Below are 24,497 nucleotides of genomic sequence, written 5' to 3' on the forward strand. Positions count from 1 at the left end.
TTTTCCTTTCCCCCCCTTTTTCTAAGCCGCTAAGCCGCTAAGCCGCTTATCAGCTGATCCAATCAGCAGATAAGCCGCTAATAGCGCTAATCTGCTAATCCGTCAATGGGCTTGCTTCGCAAGACGAAAAAACCGCTAGACGAAGAGAATCACAGAATGGATTCTTTTCGTCTTGCGAGGCACGACTGTAACTAGAGGTGTGGCTATTTGCAGTTGTTTTAGCAGTGACCCATTATGCTAAAGGAACAGCCAATACGACATTTGCTTTATCACAGCCTGAGAAAATCAGCAGGAGCAAGTGAATTATGGATAGTGGTGTTGTACAGCCAAAATATAGTCCATTTCAACATCCTTTTATAGCAAAGTATGTATAATAACTTTCTTGTGGCAGCACTTACCCTTTTGGAACTTCAGACAAATGCCTTATCTATTGCCTTTTTGGTCCTTTTGGTCTATTGGTCCTTTTTTGTACCTTCATTTTTCAGCAAGCCTTGTCTTTGTCTATATCTGTATTGGATCAGAAGTTGTTTTTATTGTTTAATCACCCTGGGATCTTTCATGGGAAGCAATTCATAAATGTAATGAAATAATGAAATAAAAATAAAACAAATAAATGAACAGACTTTGTTGGATTCCACCCCTACATCTCTGTCAAATATGGGTAACATTCTAGTGATGGTAATCTGTCTTCCAGTTCAGTGACAGGCCAGGTGCTAGCCATGGTTTGTACTGCTCAAATTTCCATCTTCAGTTTGGAATAAAGCCTATAAATGTGCTGGCATACAGACCCCATGATGTTTACAGAGGAGATGATAAAGTGGAACAATGATTAAATGCAAGAGTTGATCAGCAAGATGATGAGTTTGTGTGTGTGTCAGTGTCAGTGTCTGAGAGAGAGAGAGATATTGTGGTGTTACTCTCCCATTTTCCCAAGTGCCTGGTAGAATATAGTACTGTTATTTTAAAATTTTATTTAGCACTTTAGATTAACTTTTAGGAACAGAAGGCAGTGAATAAAGCCCTGGAACAAGAACCGTATGTCAACAAATTAAGCGTGATGTTCTCAAGCTGCTACTCATAAGAAACTCAGTGTTAATGTGCTTAAATTTTAAACCAGAATCAGTTTTTTTGTTTGATTAAACATGAACTATCATTTGAGAGAACCTTGTTAAGAGACAAATTCATAACTATTTCAATGTATCTTAAACATACTTTTATAATTTTGAAGAAGCTGGCCCAATACATTTTGCTGCTTCAGGCAAAGAACAGGGCCACCCCTCCCAGTTCCACCTAGAGCAGTTGACCAAATTGGCAGTTAAATCTTATTTCAACACTGGCAATGGGACAGCATAGAATCATAGAATCATAGAATCATAGAATCATAGAGTTGGAAGAGACCACAAGGGCCATCGAGTCCAACCCCCTGCCAAGCAGGAAACACCATCAGAGCACTCCTGACATATGGTTGTCAAGCCTCTGCTTAAAGACCTCCAAAGTAGGAGACTCCACCACACTCCTTGGCAGCAAATTCCACTGTCGAACAGCTCTTACTGTCAGGAAGTTCTTCCTAATGTTTAGGTGGAATCTTCTTTCTTGTAGTTTGGATCCATTGCTCCGTGTCCGCTTCTCTGGAGCAGCAGAAAACAACCTTTCTCCCTCCTCTATGTGACATCCTTTTATATATTTGAACATGGCTATCATATCACCCCTTAACCTCCTCTTCTCCAGGCTAAACATGCCCAGCTCCCTTAGCCGTTCCTCATAAGGCATCGTTTCCAGGCCTTTGACCATTTTGGTTGCCCTCCTCTGGACACGTTCCAGTTTGTCAGTGTCCTTCTTGAATTGTGGTGCCCAGAACTGCATCCGCAACTGTACTTGAGAGCAGCTTCTTCAGGGGCAGCAGGTGTCATGTGAGAAAAACAATGCAAATGCATATGTGATACCCACTGAAATGTAAGTCCTTTGCATGCTGGCTACCTCTCGGCTTCCTCGCTTGGTTGTAGGCCTTAATGGTGTTGTAGGTGGCACATTGATAGAAGGCAACAGGAAGATGAGGCTGCCAGCCAGTGTTGCTATCATTGCAGTGCTGACTTTGAACAATGGAAATGGTTACGGGAGGGGGGCAACTTGGGATGAATTGCTCCCCAACCTCAGCATCCAGTGCCCAAATAGCTATCTGCTAATCTTCCTAATGGTAGGGCTGGTCCTGTGAAGAGGAGAATGTAGGATGTATGAAAATAATACATGCTTACGTGTGCTGAGAACTTCAGTACTGTATACAGATGTGTATGTTTCAGGCAAGGGAAGCTTTGAAAAAGTAAGAATCCTTGGAAGATAGAAGGGTTAGCCTTATAAGTCTTGCCAAAATATTGCTTGATTGGATACATTGCACATTGTTTGCATAGTAATGGGAGACAGAGCAACTAAATTATTAGGGGAATCTTTAACTTTTAAAGTTAATAAAATATTATATGCATCTTCTAATTACATCACTAAGAGTATCCAGTAGGTGACTGTGGCACATTCCATCTGCTATTGTCACCTTCTCTGAGATACAAGGCATTAAGTCAACATGTCCAAGTCTACAATATTTCCAAAATCAGCTGAAATTCAAGAGAAGATACATTGGCAGCATGCAACTTAAACTTCTGCACAAATGGATGTGTATATTTGTATACCCAAGAGGCAAATCTCAACTAAGGGCAAGAAAACCTTAACGTTACTTCCTTTGAAACAGAGTTCTTCCTTCGGGACTTTCTTGAACAACCAATTTCACACTGTTTCAAATGTTACCATGTTCAATTGTGATGCTCCTGTAATTGGTGCTCTGTAATTGCTGTTCTTCCCACCTTTCAAGTCCCAAGTAATATGTTTAATGTCAATGCCGTCAGCTTTTCAGCAGAAATTGAAGTTTGGTGCCAGATTGAAACTCCAGAACAGTGTAAATTTGTGGTAATCATATTCAACAGGATTAAATGTTTGAGAAGTCTGTTTTTAGGACTTGATGAATTTAGTTGCCTAGCTAAGATAACATGGCCAGATATTTATGGTATAAGAAGCTAGAACTGGTAGAGTTACCTCTTGGGATTGGGGAAGTTATGCTTTGTTGTTTGTTTTGTTGAAGCCAAGTATATTAATGTGAAGAATATGTTCAAAGCAATGTTCATACATAGGATTTTTTTTCAGGTTGCCTTTTCTAAAGAGTCAGTCAGTTAAAAATAAGTAAATCACTATGTTTTTATAAAGAGCATAATAATTGCTATTTTTCCACAGGGTTACTTGTTTGTCCATGGCTCTTACTAAGCCTCTGGGAGTGTAGTTAAAAGGGCAAGGTTCTCATTTGCATTTGTACCTCTGCCTTCACTTAGAATATATAGCATTCATCATATGTACATCTTTTCACAGCCTTGAGGCATTGGCAGAACTGCCTATTTTAAGGTTAATGTTTGTTGAGAGGCCAAGGGGCTACATTCTTAGTACAAAAGCTTCATGCCAGTTTCTATTTTTGGTGATCCAGGATCTCAGTTCTTTGTGTCATTTTGTTGTAATATCAGCATAAATGTATATTAGTAGCCTATCCTTTTATTTGAAGTTCACATCTGAATGATTAGTGCCTTTATGCTTACATATTCAGTCAATATTTGTATTTATACAGTTAGTAATGATATATTGCTAAAGGCTAGCTGTTCATTTTTTACTTTCTTGTTTTCCCCACCCATCCATCTATTATAATAGACCCTGTGGAACTTACAGTGTAGTTGAATCTATCTTTTTACTGTTGTCCTTTTCTGTTTCGGAGCCAATATTGATTTGAAATTATCATAATTAGTGAAGTAATCATTTTTAAAGTCTTGAAAGATCTGAATAAATGGTTTCTTAATACATATTCCTCCTGCCAGTTGGCTATTTCTTATTGATTACTTTCATTTTCTGGCAGTCAGATATTTGTGAATGTGTAAGAACATTATAGCAAACATGAAATAGTGGCAGTTTTGTTTTTGTTATATATATATCTATAATTTGTGTACTGACTTTTTATATTGAGGTGCTTCACAACAAAATGCAGTTACAATAAGAAGATAATATATCAAATAAAACAATCCTTTTTGGTTAAAAAGCAGCAATAAGATAGAAATGCTTAAAGGCTATAGCTTTAAGAATGCCTGCAGAAACTTAACTCATTTTGAAACCCTTTTTTAAAAAGTAGGAGCAACTCTTTGGGGAGGCCAGTCCACATTGTAGGCGCCAGCCAAACTTATATTGCTGGATTAGAACAATGTGTCATCAATTTAAAGAGATTAAGCCAACACTCACATAGGGTGGGTAGAGCAGCAAGGCAATTGTGTGTCGTGAGGTATAAGGCTTCAGAGACATTTAAAGCGAAACAAACACAAATTTTACTTAAGGTCAACAGTTTTGAAAACATGTTCCAGAAAAAACTCCTCATTTTAAAAAGTTATCCATAAGAACAAAAAATAACACTGCTACTAAAATCAATATTGGCTCAAATCAACCCTAAACCTAACTAAGCCAATACATGCTAACTTGTCTCTCTCAATTAAGCATCTCAGTCCTTTTGCAGCCTCTCCCTAGCTTCTTTCTTCTGTAGTACTACATTTGTGCTCTAGGAACGTAAGAGTCATAGAATCATAAGAGTTGGAAAGGACCCTGAGGATCATCTAGTCCAACTCCCTGCAGTGCAGGAATATGCAGTTGTCCCATATGGGGATCAAACCTGCAACCTTGGCGTTATCAGCGCCATGCTCTAACCAACTGAGCTGTTTGACTTGTCCTCCTGCATCAGACCAAAGGCTCATCTAACCTAGGGTCCTTTCTCACACTGTCCCACCAGAAACTTATGGGAAGTCGGCAAGCAGGATATGAGCATAGCAGTACCCTTTCTACTTGTTTCTCTCCAACAACTAGTACTGAGAGGCAGGGGATCAGGTGGCGCTGTGCCTCATGGGCTTGCTGATCAGAAGGTCAGTGGTTTGAATTTGCACAACAGGGTGAGCTCCCATTGCTCTGCCCCAGCTCCTGCCAACCTAGCAGTTTGAAAGCATACCAGTGCAAGTAGATAAATAGGTACCGCTGCAGCTGGAAGGTAAACAGTGCTTCTTTGCACTCTGGCACTCGTCACGGTGTCCTATTGTGCCAGAAGTGGTTTAGTCATTCTGGCAACATGACCTGGAAAGTTGTCTGTGGACAAACGCTGGCTCCCTTGGCCTAAAATGCTAGATGAGTGCAGCACCTCATAGTCGTCTTTGACTGGACTTAACCGTCCAGGGGTCCTTTACCTTTACCTTTTAACTGAGAGGCATTTCTGCCTCAGATGATATAGGTAGTACACAGCCATCATAACCATTTTATATAGTAGCCATTGATGGCTCATTCTTTCATTAATTTGTCCTTTTAAAGGCAACCAGGTTTCCTAATGAGCCCTAAGATAGAATTGGACTTTTTCAGATGTGCCACACACTGCATTGACATTTTCATCCAGCTATCCACTGCAACTCCAAGGTCTGTTTCTTGGTCAGACACTGCCCACTTAGACTCCATAAGTTAGCACTCCCCCATCCCTAGTGAATCGCTTTACTCTAGGATAAAGGTGACAAGACGCCTTGTTGAAGAGTTGTAACGTAATATTGTTAACTTTCCATTGTATAGATACCTTCATATAACATTTTCTATATTTTTATTTTTATTTTATATTGTGCATGTGAGTAAAAAACCCTGACCCTAAAAGGTATGGCGTACTCAAATGTGAGTGTATTATAGAAATCTATGAAATTAAAATATATACAGTATCCTCTCTTTTTTTCTTTATCTCTAATGTGTTAATTCTTCCTTTTGTAGTATGTAGCATATCTAAGGGATATGCAAGACAGCCTTTGTGTCAGATACCCTGCTATTATATCTTGCTTTTTCTTTATATAGCCTAGTCATCCGTAGTATATAGAAAACATTTAGTTGAATATCTAACTGCCAACTTTTTAAAGTTAGTCACTTCTGTTGAGCAGGTAATCTGTTCACTGTAGCTGTTTATTTTTACACCCGGGGCAAACACTGGGTGCAGACTATTTTTTACTCCCTTCTTGTCTAATCTGGTTATTTTAAGGTAACAGCCTATTTCTTTCTTTCTTCACTCAACCATCTCAAATTAAAATTATGGTGGCCAAAATAAGGATGTGGAATGTTAAAATATTCTCATAACAGAGGCTTGTTCTGATTGTCACCCTGTAGTGTTAGATTATACAAGTAGATTCCCATGTTATAGTTGTAGTAAACACAGAGACAGAAAAAATGTCCTGTGTTTTTCTACAAACAAAGCATAATACTGCATGTTGCAGAGGCTTGATCCTTGAATTATGAAATCCAACCAGTCCTTTAAGTGGATAATATTGTAAGTGGAAGATTTGCCCTGAGGCTGATTGCTAAACATTCAAAGTTCTTTTTGTGCCAAATACAGCAGCATGGAAACTAAAGCAATCCTGCTACCTAAATCCTAGGGCTTGTGCCAGAGCAACATTTAATGTATAATATGCATTGAAGCTCTAGGATAAAAATGTGTCTTTTATAGTTAACGTATAATGGAAATTTTTAGAATGTAAAAGTGCTCATGATGGAATGGCTATTTCCTTTTTCCAATGTGATATTGTGAAATCGTTACTGTTAACTGGGTTGTCATCATAGCCAATGGACCTGCTTCATAGCTTTATTAAATAAGAAAAAGTTGTTTCTGTTTCATTTTATTGCATTAAAAGAACAAAACATATGTGGCTGTTTGCTAATATACCGTATTTTTCGCCCTATAGGACGCACCGTCCCATAAGGCGCACCTAGTTTTTTTTGGGGGGGGGAAATAAAGGGGGAAAAAATAATTTTCCCCCAGGCGCGGGGCTGGGGCGGGGGAGGCCCGAGCTTCCCCCGACCCCAGCCCCCAAACAGGCAGCTCTCTGCAAGCCGTGGGAGCCCAGCGCTGGCTCCCGCTGCTTGCGGAGAGGTCCGCAAAGCCTGGACGCGCTGATCTCAGCGCGTGCAGGCTTCGGCATGCCGGCAACTCTCCGCAAGCAGCGGGAGCGCTCCCGCTGCTTGCGGAGAGGTCCGCGAAGCCTGGAGAGCGAGAGGGGTCGGTGCGCACTGACCCCTCTCGCTCTCCAGGCTTCAGCGAAAGCCTGCATTCGCCCCATAGGACGCACACACATGTCCCCTTCATTTTTGGAGGGGAAAAAAGTGCGTCCTATAGGGCGAAAAATACGGTATGCTGATGAGCTCAAGTGTTGCTGCTTTAATATGCTGGATGCAGGTGTTGGTTCTTGAACAGTGCATCCACACTAGATTGTGAACTTTATGTGTATGCCAGGGTTGATTATGCCTGAGACACACAGCATGGAAACTTTTCTTTGCAAAAGGAGAATGCAAGGATACCAGGATAAACAACTAGACCAAAAATGAAAGTTCAAAGCTTTACAGTGGTGCCCCGCAAGACGAATGCCTCGCAAGACGGAAAACTCGCTAGACGAAAGAGTTTTCCGTTTTGGAGGTGCTTCGCAAAACGAATCTCCTATGGGCTTGCTTCGCAAGACGAAAATGTCTTGCGAGTTCCTGCGGGTTTTTCCCCCCTCCCCCCTTTTTCTAAGCCGCTAAGCTGCTTATCAGCTGATCCGATAAGCTGATAAACCACTAATAGCGCTAATCCTCTAATCCGTCAATGGGCTTGCTTCGCAAGACAAAAAAACCGCTGGACGAAGAGAATCACAGAACGGATTCTTTTCGTCTTGCGAGGCACCACTGTATCTCCTAATCAAGTATTAAACAGCTTAGGACTTTCTCTTCCTTGTGAAGAGAAGTCTTGGAAACACAGATTTGAGTGAAATAATTATCCTACTAGCACAGTCACCCTAATCCTCCTGCACACACCAAGGAAGGAATACTCACACATGCAAAGGACCTGGGCTAGGGATCCTTATAACAAGCAAGAATAGGAAAAAAGGTGATGCCTGAGAGAAGGAGGTGCCTCTTTGGATTTCTGCTGTTTAAATCTTTTCTGAATTGTAATCTTTTCTTCTAATTGTAATCCTTTCCCCATTTGGTCTTCTGAGTTCTTCTAGGGCTTCTCTGCTGTTGACTTCTCCTTTGCTTCTCCACCAAACTGCCTTTTCCCTCTTGGCACTGAGACAGTACACATGGGGTGTTGAAGCAGTCATATTCCACAGGAGCTAGAATGACATTGAATTGCGATAGTAGCATATCTAAAATCCAAGTCTCAATTGTGTCCTCTTCACATGCATGGGAAAACTTCCTGTTTGCGTAGGCCCAAAACTGAAACTAGCAAAAGTCCAAATTGCCTACATAAAAAATCCGACTTCACACCCATCATAGTAGCAGATGCCCAGATTGTCAACTTGATAACCTAGGCCAAACCTGCAGATTGAATACTATTCATTATACCTCAGAAGACAGCTGAAACATTTCCTTGCTGATATGCACTATCTGGAGAAAGCGGCCCATGCCTCAGTTACATATGTCCTGCTATATATATATATATGTCCCAGCAAGTTCACACTCTTGTCTCAACAACATCTACACTGGCTTGGTCATGTCCACAGAATGGAAGATGGCAGAATCTCCAAGGACATGCTCTATGGGGAGCTGGCTTCTGGCACCACGCCAATTGGCAGACAAACTCTGAGTTACAAAGATGTCTGCAAATGTTACATGAAGGCTGGCAACATCAACCCTGCCATGTGCCTGGGGACAGTCAAGTTGTGTTGCCATACCAGAGGAGAAATGACTGCTGGGAGGAGCACAGAGAGAAGAAACGCCATGGTGCATCTGCAGCAGTACAACTAGACTCCTTCATCTGCCCCAGATGCAACATAGCTTGTCTCTCTTACATCAGTCTCAACAGCCACAGCAGGAGCTACAACAATGGGCATAGGCAGGATTTTGTTAGGGCAGGGGCAGAACCTCAGATTTGTATTCATTTAGGGAGGAGCAGCTGTCCCTTCCTGTCCTCTCTTTGCTATGCCCACGGCTACAACCATCTAACAGCTTGACCTCACCCCCAAAGGTGCACTCCTCCATTGTCTGCCAAGACAGATGCCAACAGACAATGGTTACATCTAGAATATTGTGACAAGCCCTACACGGGCTGCCTTGGAAAATAGGTTGGAACCCACAACTTGTACATGATACATGATTCTTGCTGCTGTTAAACATTTGGAACACAGGCAAGTTGTCTGCCTTGTTGTTTCTGAGCCGAATATAAAGTATGGTATTGACCTTTTAAAGCCCTAAGGAGTTTGGGACCAGGCCATCTGAAGGATTGGTTATGAACCTGCCTAGCCTTTAGGATTGGTGTCAGAGTTCCTGCTCATAGACCTGCCATCGATAGATTGGCAGGCACTAAAGATGGGGACATGGTCCATGTTTTATTATGTTTTAAATGGGCTTTGTAAAGAGCTGTGCTGGGATTCTATTACTTTATATCACTTATTGTTTTAATTACATTTGCTATTTATTTAAAGTGTTGTACTGGATTTTATTTTTAACAGCTGCTGTTTGCTTTTGTAATTACTGCTTGATAAGGGCATGAATATCAACAAATGGAACCTAGTTAGTGTTCCCATGCCCTGATGAAGGTTGCCTTGGGGTAATGCAGAGGTGGGCTTTTTCACTCATAGCACCAGTATTTGGGAACTCTAGAATACAAGAGGCCTCATCAGTATTGGCTGTCTGCTGGCTTTTGAAGACACTCCTATTTACAATAGTAGTTACAGCCTAAGCTCTGTAGTCCTGAACAATTTCTTAAAATGGTGGTGGCTCAGGTATCAAACTCTCTGCTTTATCTTTCCAGTATGATAGTCAGTGAGTCATGCCAGATTCTTCTGTTTCCTGTATCTTGGGGTATATTTTGTGTGCCCCTTAAATCATCTGACTTCCTACCTCCCATCCTTTTCATTGACTGAATTTCAGCTAATGACCATAGATTTGGAAACTGCTTCTGTAAAAATGTTTTCTGTTACTAAGCCTGGTACACCTGTTGACTAGTTGCAAGTATTGTACCATTTTGGCACATGTGAATATCAAAGCTGAATTGGAAAGTTTAGATTTGTACTATTTTCCACTTTGCTGTCAGCCTGCTAAGATAGCTTGCTGCCTTTGGGTATAGTGGAGGATGCTGTTCCATCAACAGTGTTGAAGTAAGGTTCAACTGGTATTCCATTTGTCTTACAGAATGTGGGGAGGGTATCTTGCCATTTACCTGAGACAGAAAATGTCTTGGCCTGGCTCCAGAACGTAGACTACTCATTGAATAAATTGTTCCAAGGCTACTTTTTCTTGTAATATGCTGATTTATCAAAGCAAAGCAACAGAATATGTTTAGTTTTTTATGGCAAACAAGTTAGAGCTTTCTCTTTAAAACTGCTTAATTTTGTTTGCTGCTGAACATGTTACTTGCCTCATTATATACTGACCTTGGTCTAGGCCACTGTATTTATGAATAAAATTAACACAGAACTTGAGAGCGCTTGTCAGTACTACAGTGCAGATTAGCATTAAAAGCAGATTTTGAAAAAAGAGATAGCTCAGCAGGTTTCAGGATTAAACCACTGTAGCAATCAGGAACTAATTGGAAATTGGGATAGGAAAAGACTAATGTTAAAAAGGAGATCTTTAACACCTCTGAGTCAGCACTTATAGTTAATCAGGCTCATCTCCTGGCAGAATACCTTGACAAGTTACTGGCTCAGCTCCTCTTTTCTGACAGACTTTGAAGGTCTGCTAGCCACACAACTGAAGATTTGTAAACGGATAGATTCAGATTTTGAAGTAACCAGATTTTCCAAGGCATTTCATCCCTTTTAATTAACATTGATTCTGGGAGTTGCGTGTCGAGGTCCCCAGGTCCACCCCAATAACTCACACATCACACAGAAGTTTTTGTTTAAGATTTTTGGCATAATTTTGGCCACAACTTTATTAAAATACACAATTAAATTAAAATGGCAACATTAACTTCTTCCCAACAACAAGGGAAGCCCCAATCGTATCAGTGGCCAACAATCAATTAGCCCGCCCCCCAACTTTGGAGTGTCCTGGCGGCCCCCACCGCAACACGTGCTCTCCATGAAGGAGAACACGCTTTGCGGAACAATGTGAAAGCAAGATATATCTTTGTCCAACTTTACTTTCATCGGCTGCTCCCAAACTTTGAAACCCCCTTCCTAGAGAGATTAGTCTGGCTTCCCTCCTTGTTGTCCTTCCATCAGCGGGTGAAGACTTCTTGTTCCAACAGATGTGTGCGAATTGACCCTTTTTAAGGAATGGGCTGGTGTTATGTTTTTATTGTAGTGTTCTGTGTGTTTTAATAGATTATGTTTAATCATTTTTTAATGATTGATTTCCCCCATGATTATAGCTGCTTCTATTTTAACTGTAAGCTGCCTTACAGTGAATAGTGGAATGTTTTATAGTTCTTCATTTTGTATGTAATGATATTGCAGAATAAATAAGAGCTCGTCAGACAAGGTTACTTTGATTTAAAATGCACGTGAAGAGGTTTTTTTTTACGTATATTGTGTGATATCTGATTGTTAATGAGCAGTGCAATTACAAGATAATTTTTGTTCAAATTTTAATTAAAGGAAAGCAATAAAGAAACTGATAATCACCTGGTTTTAGTGGAACCAATATATGACTGTGTAAACCAGCATGTTTACTAAGCATGTATGACCCATTTGGGGCCATATAATTTATGTAAATATTCTAAAATTGATATTTTATTGCACATAAGTGTTGCATGGTGGTATGAGTTGCTAGGAGTTCAAGAATTGGAAATGGACTTTGTTATAAGGTGAGCCCAAATGGATGTTGGCACTAAATCACTGGGCCAAGTAATCCTTTTCTTGTCAGAATATTATTTTGGTAGCAGTTTCAGTAATGAGATTTCCATTAAGATGTGTTGTGTAGAAATGGTTCAAGCAGAGAAGTGACACAGAAATATTATCAGGAATGTAAATTCTTTGAAAGCTTGACTTTCTCAGGAATGTGAAAGTCCTATGCCTTTACCACAATATATGTTTTCCCTCTGTGATGGGAATTAATTAAACGTGTGTGTGTGTTTGTGTGTGTGTGTAAATCAGTTATCCAACACTTCATTCATTCTGCTGGTTAAATGCAAGCTTAAACAAAGTGTTACTGGAAGCTTTTATTTTTGAACTTTAGCAGACCTATAGGATAAGGCTGTTCAGTCATAGTACTCTGCTGGTACGGTGAAGTAAATAGAATCAAGTTAATTAATGAGACAGATTACACACGCTACTATACGAGTTCGCTCATGGCCATGCAAACAAAATTTCAGCAGTTTTCTGTTTCTAAGGTTCCATTGTCAAATAGTTTCCTGTTCACGGGTTGAATAGAAGGAATAATAAAAATATCTTACAGGATGAATTATAATCAAGGGCACTAAGAGGAATGGTAGGTTCCTCTTTTCCTTACATTTTGGGTAATGGTCAAAGTAAGTACAAATCTTCAGGCAATGTAGGAAATCTGGTACAACAAATCATTCTGATTGTAGACTGATCTAAGTCCCTTGTGCAAAGAATCTGGCCTGAGAGCATTAAACACAATTAACTGAAATAAGCCCCTTTTCTGTATTGAGCATGACAAGATCAATGTAACCTTACTGGTTCTCATTAACCTGAATTAAATTATATCTAGAGCAAGTGTTTGACCTGTCCTGGATTAATTCAAATTAATCAAAAACACTGATTTAGGATAATAGTGTTTTTAAGACTTTCATAGAGCCTCATCTTCTCGGCTTGGTAGTGTAGCTTTCCTTATGTCTTACATAAAGCAGGATGAGTAGATGGAAAGATGAATCAAACTGTCTCCCTCTTTCGGTGGCTGCCCCAATTATATAAAAGCTTAGACTCATCTCTCCCAGTCTGATTAAAACATGGTTACAAACTCATAGTAATAATAGTAACAATAATGTTAAGCATTTTAAGTTCATGTTGTCATTTTAAATTTCACATCAACTGCTCCATTTTACATATTGAGGCAGCAATCCTGGACACTCCTACTAAGAAGTAAACCACGTTGGACACAGTGGGACTTATTTCTGAAGATAGATGCATAAGATTGCATTGTTAATCATTAAACACTGTTCAAAACAGTTTGTAGTAAGGTCCAAGTACAGAAAATTTTAAAAATACGCAAATTAAAACGTTTAAAAATATCACAGTAACAAATACTTTCATGGCAATAGCTAAAGGTTTCTTTGGCAAACTGATGAGTCTGCTCATTTGATTTTGTCTCAGCATGTTAGGTAGTCGTTTTCAAGTTCAGTATCTGAGGAGTGGTTCATTCTTAGCTGCTTTGTTTTGTTTTAAAAACCTAGTAAACTTAATAGTTTAGAGTAGTTAACTTTCAAGCAAAACTCCTGCATGCCTTATTTTTCTGTCTCTTCCTCTTTCCCCAATTTTAAATGTACTGGTATGTAGGATACAAGTTAAAATGTTCCACCTCATGCAGGAATAATATTGGGTATTGGCAGATCTCCCTCTTTTTCCTGCTCTGCTGTCTTTTAGTAATATATATTTGTGACTTACTTGGATGATGGAGTGGTAATGAAGAGTATTTTTCTGCTATACTTTCCTGGGGAGAAATGATCTAACAATGCCAAAGTGGTATTGTTGGCTGTAACACCAAACCATGGTTTAGCACTACATGAATGAACCTAGCTTTTTCTTGGGCTCATGACTTTCCATGCCACCCCTAACATGCCAGAGCATTTTGTTTCTGCATTTAGTTAACTACAGTCTCCCATGTCATCCAAATTGGGGGTTGTGGTATAACAATAAATAATCATTTAACTGTAGTTAAATGAAAGTGGCAGCTTCCAGTCTTTCCACCTTGGCCTCAAGAGGGTGGGGAAAGAGAGAGTATTCGAGGCTAGACATACTCATGTCTTCTGTATGCTTTTTCCTGTAATGTAGTTAGTGCCTTGGCTGACTCTTCTACGTCTTCTTAATTGTCCTGATTTTGCTAAATTTAGTTCTTGGTCTTACCAACTATCCTGCTTTTGTTAACTCCAGATATAATGTGAGAATTATTTTTGCAGTCTTCTCACATCTTCTTTGAAATAAAATAGCTCTTGGGTTCCTTTTTGGTTTCAGTTTCAAATATTCACTGTGTTAACATGAAGCTAAGTGAATGTTAGGGTCATAGAATCATAGAATCATAGAGTTGGAATAGACCACAAGGGCCATCGAGTCCAACCCCCTGCCAAGCAGGAAACACCATCAGAGCACTCCTGACATATGGTTGTCAAGCCTCTGCTTAAATACCTCCAAAGAAGGAGACTCCACCACACTCCTTGGCAGCAAATTCCACTGTTGAACAGCTCTTACTGTCAGGAAGTTCTTCCTAATCTTTAGGTGGAATCTTCTTTCTTGTAGTTTGGATCCATTGCTCCGTGTCCGCTTCTCTGGAGCAGCAGAAAACAACCTTTCTCCCTCCTCTATATGACATCCTTTTATATATTTGAACATGGCTATCATATCACCCCTTAACCTCCTCTTCTCCAGGCTAAACATGACCAGCTCCCTTAGCATAAGGCATCGTTTCCAGGCCTTTGACCATTTTGGTTGCCCTCCTCTGGACACGTTCCAGTCTGTCAGTGTCCTTCTTGAACTGTGGTGCCCAGAACTGGACACAGTACTCCAGGTGAGGTCTGACCAGAGCAGAATACAGTGGCACTATTACTTCCCTTGATCTAGATGCTATACTCCTATTGATGCAGCCCAGAATTGCATTGGCTTTTTAGCTGCCGTGTCACACTGTTGGCTCATGTCAAGTTTGTGGTCAACCAAGACTCCTAGATCCTTTTCAATGTACTGCTCTCAAGCCAGGTGTCACCCATCTTGTATTTGTGCCTCTCATTTTTTTTTGCCCAAGTGCAATACTTTACATTTCTCCCTGTTAAAGTTCATCTTGTTTGTTTTGGCCCAGTTCTCTAATCTGTCAAGGTCGTTTTGAAGTGTGATCCTGTCCTCTGGGGTGTTAGCCACCCCCACCCCCCAGTTTGGTGTCATCTGCAAATTTGATCAGGATGCCCTTGATAAAGATGTTGAATAAGACCGGTCCCAAGACAGAACCCTGTGGCACCCCACTAGTCACTCTTCTCCAGGATGAAGAGGAACCACTGATGAGCACCCTTTGGGTTCGGTCAGTCAGCCAGTTACAAATCCACTGAGTGGTAGCATAGTCAAGACCGCATTTTACCAGCTTCTTTACGAGAATATCATGGGGCACCTTGTGAATGCCTTGCTAAAATCAAGGTAGGCTACATCCACTGTGTTCCCTTCATCTACCAGGCTTGTAATTCTGTCAAAAAACGAGATCAGGTTAGTCTGACATGACTTATTTTTCAGAAATCCATGCTGACTATTGGTGATCACAGCATTCCTTTCTAGGTGCTCACAGACTGTTTGCTTAATGATCTGCTCCAGAATCTTCCCTGGTATTGATGTCAAACTGACTTGGCGGTAATTATTTGGGTCTTCTCTTTTCCCCTTTTTGAAAATAGTGACAACATTTGCCCTCCTCCAGTCTGCCGGGACTTTGCCTGTTCTCCAGGAATTCTCAAAGATGACTGCCAGTGGTTCTGAGATCACATCTGCCAGTTCTTTTAATACACTTGGATGCAGTTCATCTGGCCCTGGAGACTTGAATACATCTAAACTAGCCAAGTATTCTTGTACTATCTCCTTAGTTATTCTGGGCTGTGTTTCCTCTGCTGAATCATTTGCTCCAAATTCTTCAGGTCGGGCATTGTTTTCTTTATCGGAGAAGACTGAGGCAAAGAAGGCATTGAGGAGTTCAGCCCTTTCTGTGTCCCCTGTTTGCATTTCACCATCTTCTCCTCTGAGTGACCCCACTGTTTCTTTGTTCTTCCTTTTGCTACGGACATACCCATAAAAGCCTTTTTTGTTGCTTTTAACCTCTCTAGCAAGCCTGAGTTCATTCTGTGCATTGGCTTTTCTGACTTTGTGTCTACATGTGCTGGCTATTTGTTTGAATTCCTCTTTGGTGGTTTCCCCCTTTTCCATTTTTTTGTACACATCTTTTTAAAATCTTAACTCAGTTAAAAGTTCTTTAGATAGCCACCCTGGCTTCTTTAGGCACCTTCCATGTTTCCGTCTCATTGGTATTGCCTGAAGTTGTGCTTTTACTATCTTCCCTCTTAACAAACTCCCAGCCATCATGAACTCCCTTTCCTTTTAGTATTACTGTCCATGGGTTCTCACCCAGCACTTCCCTAAGTTTTATGAAGTCGGCTTTCTTAAAGTCAAGAAATTGAGTCCTAGTATGCTTGGCTGCTCCTTTCCGCTGTATAGTAAACTTCAGAAGTGCATGATCACTCGCGCCTAATGATCCTTCCACTTCTACCCCACTAACCAGGTCATCAACATTGGTTAGGACCAGATCTAAAATGGCTGTTCCTTTTGTTGCTTCTCCCACTTTCTGGACAATGGAGTTGTCTGCAAGGCCAGTGAGGAATCTGTTTGACCTTATGCTGTTGGCTGAGTTTGACATCCAACAAATATCCGGGTAATTGAAGTCCCCCATTACTACTATCTCCCTTCCTTTTGCATGTTTGGCCATCTGTTCCAGGAAGGCATCATCTTATGTCCTCCGTTTGGCTTGGGGATTTATAGTAAACTCCCACAATGAGGTCTCTGTTATTCTTCTCTCCCTTAATTTTGACCCAAATGCTCTCACTTTGGCTTTGAGGTTCTAAATCTTGGATCTCTTCACAGGCTCTAAATCTTGGATCTCTTCACAGGGTCATGGGTGGCGCTGTGGGTTAAACCACAGAGCCTAGGACTTGCCAATCAGAAGGTTGGTGGTTCGAATCCCCGCGACGGAGTAAGCTCCCATTGCTCGGTCCCTGCTCCTGCCAACCTAACAGTTCGAAAGCAAGTAGATAAATAGGTACCGCTCCGGCGGGAAGGTAAACGGCGTTCCGTGCGCTGCTCTGGTTTGCCAGAAGCGGCTTAGTCATGCTGGCCGCATGACCCGGAAGCTGTACGCTGGTTCCCTTGGCCAATAAAGCGAGATGAGCGCCGCAACCCCAGAGTCGGCCACGACTGGACCTAATGGTCAGGGGTCCCTTTACCTTTAAGTGAATGTTACATTTTCCCCCTACAAATTATCTCATGGTTCATAATACATGCATGCAAATTCCAGAGAAACATTTACCACTTAAACTTTCAGAACGAGACAGTTGCTACCTTGTGTGGAGTTCTCACTTATACACAGTCCCCCTGTTTTGTATAAGATTAGAAGTAAAAAGGCTCTAAAGGGCCAAGGCGGTAAAGTGGATAATAATGATGTGAATGTATAATATTAAATGGAAAATAAATAAAAATTATATATTTTTTTAAAAAGTAAAAAAGGCTTCTCCTGTTTGAATTTTATCCACATATGTGGATGAAAGGGACTCCTATGTGAAAAGGGATATTTATTTAATGCAAGAACCATCACACATAATAAGAAACCTTTTCCTGCGGCTTTGCCCTTGCTGTCATGTCAGCAACATGAAATTCTTCATGTAGTGAATATTTCATTTTTTGCTTTTATACAGTCTTTCTGATATACTTAACACAATGCAAAGTGGTACAGCACTTCTCTATCCGCAGTGGCTGTCTCTGAGTACTGCATTTCTTGGAAAAACATGTGTGCAGCTTGTATTATTTCCCTTTTAAAAGATACACTTGTCTCTTAAGGACACAGTTTCAGAAAGTGCATTAATATTTTATCAGTCTTTTAGCCAAATTCAAGGCTACTTGTCCTTTATATGTGTTGTGCATGCAATTTTTTAACAAATGGATTTTATCTATCTCTCTCCCCCTGCCTCCCCTCAGTTTTGTTATGCCACCATTTCCTCCTGATTCCCTAAGTGTTCACTTTCTGTTACAGGCACTTTTAATGCACTCGCCATAACTTGCCACTTGGGAAACTTTGATAGTGTGGTATTCTGTGCTTTCTTCTTCTTTACTGTCTGTCCAGATGCTTAACAATATTTATTGTTTGAACTTTGTTTTTATAAGTGGTTTTGTACTTTCACATCTTGTGGCACCAGTTCACACAAGCAGCTTTTCTTCTGAATAAGCTGGTTTCTTTGATTACCTATGTCCCAGATGAGCATATTCCATATTGCTTCCTTCCTTTTCTGGTTTGCAGAGTGAGATCATATGAAGGAATAATCCATGATAACGGTTCTGCTGCACACAACAAAATGACACTTATCAGTTTACTGCATGTAGAAGTGGTGTCATGGAAACTAATTGTAGGATTGAATTGCTTGACATTCCCTGGCAGCCTGTTTGGTGCATGCTTCTACATTTCTGCATCCTTCGCCACACTTCCCTGGGACTGTCTGTTGCCCTTTGACTGAAATTAGACTTTTGCATTCTTGCCAGATTTCACACAGGAATTTCCTGGTTGACTTATCACGAAATTTCTAGAGCTTCCTAGTGACATAAGACAAGGGAGGACTCAGTCCATGCTATCATTATTTTCCATTTGCCTTCCAAATATTACAGTCTCTGTCCAGCATCTCACCTTTTGTGAGCTCTCAAAAAGCCCATAGGCAATTGCATGTCTGCTATCCAATATTTACTGACATTTTATTCTGATGTATCACATAACTGTGTAATGGATATGAGCTCTTTATAAATGACTTTGACCTTTCACTTTGACCTTTTGTGTACTTCCTTAGTTTATTGCAGTTTAATTCATGGAAAGAGGGTTTATTTTATTTTATTTTATTTTAAAGGTTTTGCACTATATACAGAGGATCCAAACCTCTTGGGGCAAAAGATTGTGGTCCTGGATCTTTAAAGTTCCAGGCCTTTTTGGAGATGTAGTCTGGCCAAGAAACAAAGTCAAAGCTTTGTTTTCAAGCTGTTTTTGTATGTGCACTATGTGGCTCCAGTGTAGGTATTCTACTCTTCTGTGCATGCTCTCACAGTGCCCACGTTAAGAGGGGAACAACCACTCTTGATGGTAACCACCCCCCCATGTTTAGAACTAACTTATCTAGTCACACTTCACAAATTCTTTGAGACCATCTTCACTATAGCTTAGCTGTACTGAACTGAGGATCAGGAATAATTTTGTTTTTTAAGTTCAGGGAGGCTGTGCTTAATTGATGTTTCATACCTGGGTTTATTATGTATCTGTTTGCCTTGAGTATATTGCCTTGAGTATATTCTGTTGCCTTGAGTATATTCTTTTTATAAAAAGATAAATAGGAATAGATAGGAATGAAATATAGATAGGAATGAAATACAAATAATAAATAATAATTCATTCCAATAATAATAATAATAATACAGTTTGAGCCTTGCTTCGACCAGGCACTTACTAGTTGGTCCTGGACAATCTATTATTTCTGTCTTAGCCACCCATGCGTAATACAGATATAAGAATGTTGTTTTGCTTTACAGGATGGCTGTAAGAATCACACGCATGGGATTATGTGAATCAAGTTGAATTGCAAAAAAATTAAGTGCTATATAAATGCAAAGTATTCCTTATTCTAACTGAAGTAGAAAGGGATAATTTGTGGTTGAGGCTTTGAATCCATGCATTATTCCTTAGCTAAGTGATACATATGGGTGCAATGTTTGAACTAGATGTTCTGGGACTCCATAATGTTTTCAGTTCCTCTCTTTCTGCTCACATTTTCACCACTTCTAATATGCAAATTACAAACACTCTGTACAAATAATATCTTTACAGATAAACAAGCTCTACATGCAAACATTTTACAGTAGTTAAGTCTGGTATTTACTAACTTTTAAAGGTATGATAGTTATATGTATGACTGACTGACTGCTAGATAGAAATTATGGGTGTGTGCTTGGGGCAGTGAGCTCCTAGCTCTTAGGAAACAGGTTAGTACCTTTGAGGCCAAAATAGTTGACCTGGAGAAGCTGATATAGGCAGGGAAATCGGTTGGCAAGGCCTGCAGAGACATACTAGCAGGAAAATGGCAAATGCAGTTCAGTGTAAAGGAGTGTAAAGTAATGCACATATATACCGGTAATTTCACATATACAGTCATGGTGTCTGAATTGACAGTGATTGACGAGGACTGACTTTTGGGATGTGTTGGATAATTCGATTAAGATGTCAACACAGTGTGCAGTGGATGTGAAAAAATGGGAATTCTGTGCTAGGGATCACTAGGAAAGAACAAATCTACGATTCAACCATATTCAGACTACTGTTTGTAGTGGTGTAGAGCTGGAAAAGGTTCAGGAAAAGGCAACCAAAAGAGGAGGTCAGAGCAGCTGGGTAGAGTTTTTCTCCCTCTGTCATAATACAAGATATTGGGGACATCCAATACAGCCAAATGTTGCAAGGTTCAGGGCAGACAAAACAAAGTTCTTCTTCACACAGTGTATGGTTAAAGTGTAGAATTTGCTTCCACAAGAAGTGATGATGCCTGTCACCTTGGAGGGTTTAAAAGAGAGTTAGACAAATTCATGGAAGATAAGGCTCTCAGTGGCTAGTAGTAAGGATGTCAATGTTCAGTCTCTACTGTTGAAGGCAATAGGAACACAGGAAGCTGCCTTACCCTGAAACTGACCATTGGTCTGTCTAGCTGAATATTGTCTACACTGACTCAGGGTTTCAGATCCCAACCCTACCTGAAGATGTCAGGGATTGAAGCTAGAACTTTCTGCATTCAAAGCAGATGCTCTGCCACTGAGCTCTTCTTGCATTATATCTCTGAATACCTGTTGCTAAGAATCACAGGTGGGGGAGAGTGCTGTTGCGCTCACATTCTGCATGTGGGGCTTTCTGTGGGTCTCTGATTGGCTACTTTGAAAACAATAAACTAGACAAGATGGCTCTTCTTATGCTCTTATGACTTTCCAAAATCTTCCCAACATGCCTATATCTTTTTTCTTTTAAAGAACAGCAACCCAAATTTACTGAAAACGTGATCAAATCCTGCTATTTCATCATTCATACTTAGGTGTGAAATACAATAAAGATACCTAGCCGAGAGCACAGAGACTAGCTTTTCAAAGAGTTTTGTTACTGCATGAATATGCATTTTTCTAAAAATTATTTTTTAAAGCCTTTTTAAAAGAGCAGCTTTCCCCTGGAGGTATTGTTTTAGTTAACATAATAAAAGGACGATATATTTTGAAACCTTTTAAGTTTGCTGAACACCCCTCTTCCCCACAAATGGTTTCTCTTGAAATAAAAATCATTTTCCTTGATATTACACGTGGGACAATTTCCTGGCAGAGGAAGTACATTTAATTCCACCAAGTTAAGATAAAGTTACAGGATTGGCCCTTCCACTGAGAGATTGAGATGGCTGCCTTGGACAGTAGATGCTGGGGACAGGGAATAGTAACGATGTGTTGGCAGAGAAAAGCAGCCCACACTACTCACATGCCAAACTTCACTCCAGCAGTGGTTGTGGCTTTATAGTCCAGCCTGCAGCCAATTACACACTTCCTCCAAGTTGGAAGGGGACACTACAGTCTTTCCAGGCTTGTTTCAAGCAGATCTACTCAAATGTCAGCTGGTCTCCTGAGAAGTAATAAGGGGGTGGGGGAGAGATGACACACTTCTACTGTTCAGGAAAAACATCAACAAGATAGAAATCAGTTGCAAGGGTTTTTAAAAAATGCTGTCAACACTCATGTGGATTATTGGTTTATGCTTTCTGGCCAAACTTGTGGTTCTCTGCTGTTTAATAAAACCCAGTGACTCCATGTCACGTGCATGCAATGATATGACAAAGTTTATAGCCAAACACTAAGGCTGCCGTCCTGTGCTTATTTAGATTAAGTTGTATTCAGATGTGTAAATATAGAGAAAAATTAGTTACATAGTGTTTATGTGCAAGTATGTAAGTTTATGGTGTGTGGAAATCTTCCTAATACAAGACTCGCCTACCATAATCACCACTGTCTGCATACAAATTCAAGATATCTCATGTAATAGGTAAATCAGGTGCAGTTTCCTTCATATCATGGATTTGACCCTGGAGATAAATATATTTTCTTGTTCACACACACTCATGAAAATAGCATTTTAAAGAAACTGGTATTTGTGTTGCGTTTTCTGAATGAAATATTTCACTCTTATGCTATTTAGATATTATTAAAGACTGTTGTATGTTGTATGAATGACTGTTTAAATTGTACATTAATTTTGTTTTGAAGCATGAGCACTTTAATATCTGTCATAATTTGGAATTTAAAATATTAGAAATCTAACATTCATTTGTGCTAGGTGACTAATTTCTTTTCTACCATAAAATTGAGCTGCAAATGAAAAGAAATTTTACATATACTGCACCTCTTCTTGCCTTAGAAACATAGGAAGCTACCTTAATTCAAGTTAGGCCCATCAGTCCATCTACCGTAATTCAGTATCATCTAAATTATGTGGTAGCAGCTCTCCAGGGTTTCAGACGGGGTCTCTTCCAGTCCTTCCTGGAGGTGCCAGCAATTGAAACTGGGACCTTCTGCATGGAAGACAGATGCTCTAGCACTGAGCTATGGTCCTTCTTTAGAAAATAGGACCTCTTGGAACGTTTCCTCAATGTCTTGCATCATTATCCTGTTCTCAGAAGTAAGTCCTGTTGAGTTCATTGAGAACTACTCCCAAATAAATGGATAAAAGACTGATGCCTTAGACTATTAGGCTATTCAGTTTTATTTATGCTGAATATGTAGTCCTTGCCTATTTTGTTTCCTCAGTCTGCTGAGCTAAAAAAATTCCACCATAGATGCTATGCAAGTACAATAACATTTTTTGCAGACTTGGGAAAAAATAGTTTTGAGCACTGTTTACCTCTTTGGTCCTATAAAAAAGTCTAAAAGAAAAATGTGATGAAAAATTCAACACCTTAGGCACTTTAAATAAACATCTGAAATTTTCAAAATAAACATGTCAGACATTCATTCATTCTCTAAGAAAACCAGATATATCTTTATTCCACTTCACTAGTTAACCCCTACTTAGTTCTTTGAAGCAAGATGTTTATGTCTGCAACCAAAGCAGAATATTTTGTTCGGGGTCCAAAGCAGCCATTCATTTACCTCAAGACAAGATTTCTATAGAACATTATTTTTACTACATCAGACATTTCTCCTAGAACAGAATCATCATACAAGAGAAGCTGAAAGAATGACACAGAATCCAGCCACAAGAAAGGCAATTTAGATGGGTATCCAACTTGGATGATCATACCAGTCTCAAATAAATAAATGAATAATTAATATAAAATGTAAAGTCAGCCCTGTGATGACAGAAGGTGGAGCACACAGAGCAAACCCTGATATCTTTGCCTGTCTGTGTTGCTCTCTCGTTCCCACTGGCCATTGGCCCTGTGTTGGTGTGAGAAAGCCAACTGGAGCAGGCCTCCCCTCGTTTTTTCTTTCCCCAGGTCAGATGCAAATGAGCCATATTGAATGCCAGTGGAAGCATGCTTAGGCTCATGTTTAGCATAATAAGCATGTCATTCACTTGTATAGCTGATCCATGGCACATATTGAAAAGGGTAGCTTTTTCTGCTCAAGGATTATTTCTGAGGAGTGGTTTAGAAAAGTCAACTCAGGTTGATGTGATGGGAAGTGCAAAGTTTGAAAGATATGTTGAGTGACTTTATTCCTTTGTTCAACTGAAACTAGGGTTTATTTTCTGCTGTTTGTCTCAAGCAGAGAATCCTTCAAGTGGTTAAATGTCTGGTAGAATTTCTCTTTCTACCCTGTCTCCTTTAACTGATCTTCAGGGAATGAGATCTGAACTACCAGCCTCAAGTCACACTTCTGAGTGGAAGAGTCCTTGGCATCTATAGTGTTTGCTGGACCCATCATAATCCTTTATTTCAATATTTGTTAAAATATAGTTCTAAAAGAGTAATGCATGACCACATGCTTCTGAAGAGGGTGCATGGGTGACCTAAATTCTTTGGGCAATACTAATGTGTTCCCCAATATACCCTCCCTCCTGCTTTTTACATTTTGAGTTATTTGTATGGAATTAAAAATTGCTTTCAACACTGAAATGATTCTGATTTAATTCACTCAGTTCATATGATCACACCTCATTTCATTGGGATAGAGTTCACTTTGCCTATGCTCAAAACAGAAGAATCCTTCTGCATAGGGAAGATAAAGTTAATTAATTCAGTCATTCAACCGTACCATTGCTAGGTTGCAGATGTGGCAAATGCAGAAAAGCATTTAAAAATATCTACTGCATAAACTTGATATAGAACACTAATGATCTCACACCCAAGTCTTTCCTACCCTTAAAATTAGAAGCCTGGATGTTCTGTTTAAATAAATAATTGCCTGAAAAATTATACTTTCCCATTTGTCCTCTGCTATAATTGATGTCAACCTACAAATTAAGTGCCCATTAAGTAAATTGAATAA

At 39.9% G+C, this 24,497-nt stretch overlaps 1 protein-coding gene and 1 long non-coding RNA gene across 21 annotated transcripts in view; one reads left to right on the plus strand and one right to left on the minus strand.

Annotated features, from left to right (window-relative positions):
- LRRC7 (leucine rich repeat containing 7) overlaps positions 1-24,497 on the plus strand; it is a 205,319-nt gene that overhangs the window by 22,027 nt on the left and 158,795 nt on the right. The window lies entirely within an intron of this gene.
- The window catches only part of LOC308586829, a 63,546-nt gene continuing 39,447 nt past the window's right edge, over positions 399-24,497 (minus strand). For both annotated transcript variants that reach the window (XR_014008076.1, XR_014008077.1), the window contains 2 exons: positions 21,496-21,636; positions 399-507 (listed from right to left, as the gene is read on the minus strand). This is a non-coding gene — a long non-coding RNA (uncharacterized lncRNA). The remainder of the gene's footprint in view (positions 508-21,495; positions 21,637-24,497) is intronic.

Source organism: Podarcis bocagei (assembly GCF_964188305.1).
Source record: "Podarcis bocagei genome assembly, chromosome: 5".
In the NCBI taxonomy this organism is placed as follows: domain Eukaryota; kingdom Metazoa; phylum Chordata; class Lepidosauria; order Squamata; family Lacertidae; genus Podarcis; species Podarcis bocagei.